Below are 3,184 nucleotides of genomic sequence, written 5' to 3'. Positions count from 1 at the left end.
AGTAGTAATTGTGGCGCGCTACGAGTAAAGGCGCCACCGGGCTCTGCGCGTTCCAGTGTTGCCAGATTGGGCAGATTTTGTTGGGAAACAATTTAATATCAGTTAAATAACACTTCTATTTTAAAGAAAATATTCCATTCTAAAAAGCTCCAGCATTGTAGAAGGCTATTAAAAGTAAAGTAAATTTTCAATGCTGATTTGGCTTAATAGTGTTGGTCAGTCTGTATCATATTGTTAAAAGAAAATTAAAATTAGTTTTCCATGCATTCATGCTAGCATGTTCTGGGATTCAATTGAGTGTCATCATTACACACAAGTTGGCAGCCAAATTATAAAGTATTGCAAAGGAATATCTTTGAAATTCTTCCTCATAATGTTAAGGTTGCTATATAATTATTATTTTTTTTACTTGTCAGGGAAAATGAAGAGAAAAAAAGCTTAGTAGTATGCGGGTCTTGGTGATGTAATTCTACGTGGCACTCACTGCCTGTATAGGTAAATGAGTGAGTGACCACATAAAAAAAGGTATCAGTTTCTGTGCGACCCCTGTGTGAGCAATGGTCTCAGTCTGGCCACCCCTATGGAAATTGTCTGACTCCGCCATTACATTATGTTACATTATTTTTACTGGAAAGACAAAATACATATATTTATAATTCTAAATAAAAACTGAACATTATTTTTTTTTGCAATAGTGTTTTCTCGAAATAAATAAAATATTTTTCTGTGTTTTGTTATATCGCCAAAAATATCGTTATTGCAAAAATAACCTGAAATATCGTGATATTATTTTAGGGCCATATCGCCCACCCCTACTACTAATACTCACTCACTCATTATTACTCCAGTAATACTCACCCATACTCATTATTACTCCAGTAATACTCACACATACTCATTATTACTCCACTATACTCACTCATACCCATTATTAATCCAGTAATACTCACCCATAGTGAGTATTGGTAGAGTAATAATGAGTGCGTGAGTATTAGTAGAGCAATAATGAGTATGAGTGAGTATTAGTAGAGTAATAATGAGTATGGGTGAGTATTAGTAGAGTAATAATGAGTATGACTGAGTATTGGTAGAGTAGTAATGAGTGCGTGAAAGCGAACGCGGTCCCTCAGAAATGAATCAATTGGCTGCTATGCACAATATGTCAACCTTTGTTCTCACTGTTGACCGCTGGTCAAGTCTCTCACCACACCATGCATAACGCTGATGTGCAAAATGATTTCTTAAATGGCAATTCTACAGGAGAAAGCAAAAAAGGTCTTAAACTTAAATGGAAATTCATGTAAAAAATCTTTCCAAGTACTTTTGGAGCATTTCTAGTCTGTTTATTCTGTTATGCTTTGTTCAAATTGTGCAAAAAATAAAAACGGAGACACATGATTTTCTTTGGAAAGCATTTGATACACTTCACTAAAAAACAACAAACCAGTAGCAAACAACCAGCCTGCAGTCATAAACTCTTTCTTTGCTACCACAGAAATCAGGGGAGAGCAGAACGCAGTCCCCCACTATCAGAAATTATACAGTCGAGATTCCCACATTTGGGGAATTCGCAGCGATCAGCACAACCGGAGTGCAATGGCTGAGCCTCACCCTGGGTGAACCACCTTCTTGATCATGGTCTCGCTCCTGCCAGGTAAGTATGAGGTCCAGAGGCACTGCCGAACAGGGACACCGAATCACACACCGTTCACACTCACAGTGAGCTCCATGGCAGCCAATTGATTAATATCTGATAATGAGGGACCGCGTTCGCTTTCCCGTGAGTTCTGTGCTAGCAAAGAAAGAGCTTGTAGATTTAAGCCGACCGTATTCATTTAGTTTCTTGTTCTGAATGATTTTCATTCTGATTCGTTGTTCTTTTGCGTGCAGCTCCGAACGATAGGACGGATTCGTGGTGTTTTTGCATTGGAAAAAAAGTGGTCGTCCAGAGCTATTTTTGGATAGGCAGCGTTCACATAAAAAGCTTGTTGATACAAACGTTAAAGAGACCGGTGTTTTAGATCAGCTTCAGCACTGGGCACATAATTAGCCGTTTGCACTATTTCTTAGGCTAATTTGACCGTTTCATGATTGAGCTATGTCAAACCTAGAAAGGGCATGCTTGTCAGGTGGATTTTGAAAAAAACCATAGCACCTGGAGGAAAACCATGCAGACAAAGGGAGAACATGCAAACTCCTCCTGGGGAACTTTTGGAGAATTGTAAAAAAAAAAAAAAAAATTATATGATATGATAATACAAGATATTGTGACCATGTTGAAAAAAATGTGATGTTGCCTTCTTGTGGCACTTTTAAAGAACTGTTAAAAATTAGTTATGATATGGCAATATTAGATCTTGGTAAAAAAAAAAAAATCCAAAAGTTTTCACTCACCCATCCAAATAATTGAATTCAGGTGTTCCAATCACTTCCATGGCCACTGCTTCTACACACATTAGGGAAGGAATGGGTCTCAGGAGCTCAGTGAATTCCAGCATGGTACTGTAATAAGATGCCACCTGTGCAACAAGTCCAGTCGTGAAATTTCCTCGCTACTAAATATTCCACAATCGACTGTCAGTGGTATTATAACAAAGTGGAAGCGATTGGGAACAACAGCCATGAAGTGTTAGTGCCATGTAAAATAACAGAGCTGAGGCTCATAGTGCACAGAGGTCGCCAATTTTCTGCAGAGTCAATTGCTACAGACCCCCAAACTTCATGTGGCCTTCAGATTAGCTGAAGAACAGTGTGTAGAGCTTCAAAGAATGCAACCGAGCAGCTGCATCCAAGCCTTACAACACCAAGCATAATGCAACGCGTCGGATGCAGTGGTGTAGAGCACACCGCCACTGGACTCTAGAGCAGTGGAGACGTGTTCTCTAGAGTGACGAATCACACTTCTCTATCTGGCAACCCGATCGACGAGTCTGGGTTTGCCGTTGCCAGGAGAACGGTACCTGTCTGACTGTATTGTGCCGAGTGTAAAGTGTGGTGGAGGGGGGATTATGGTGTGGAGGTGTTTTTCAGGAGTTGGACTCGGCCTCTTAGTTCCAGTGAAAGGAACTCTTAATGCTTCAGCAGACCAAGAGATTGTGGACAATTTCATGCTCCCAACTTTGTGTTCCCAGTTTGGGGATGGTCCCTTCCTGTTCCAACATGACTGCGCACCAGAGATAATGCA

The 3,184-nt window shown here is 40.0% G+C and overlaps 1 non-coding gene across 1 annotated transcript; it reads right to left on the bottom strand.

Moving 5' to 3' along the window:
- Window positions 1-1,499: 1,499 nt before the first annotated feature.
- LOC134329694 (U1 spliceosomal RNA) lies at window positions 1,500-1,662 on the bottom strand. The gene has a single exon (XR_010014918.1). It is a non-coding gene; the product is annotated as a U1 spliceosomal RNA (small nuclear RNA).
- Between the last annotated feature and the right edge of the window lie 1,522 nt (window positions 1,663-3,184).

This window comes from Trichomycterus rosablanca, chromosome 15 (genome assembly GCF_030014385.1).
Source record: "Trichomycterus rosablanca isolate fTriRos1 chromosome 15, fTriRos1.hap1, whole genome shotgun sequence".
In the NCBI taxonomy this organism is placed as follows: domain Eukaryota; kingdom Metazoa; phylum Chordata; class Actinopteri; order Siluriformes; family Trichomycteridae; genus Trichomycterus; species Trichomycterus rosablanca.
The sequence above is the reverse complement of the archived record's forward strand: the minus strand, read 5'-3'. Positions and strand labels throughout refer to the sequence as shown.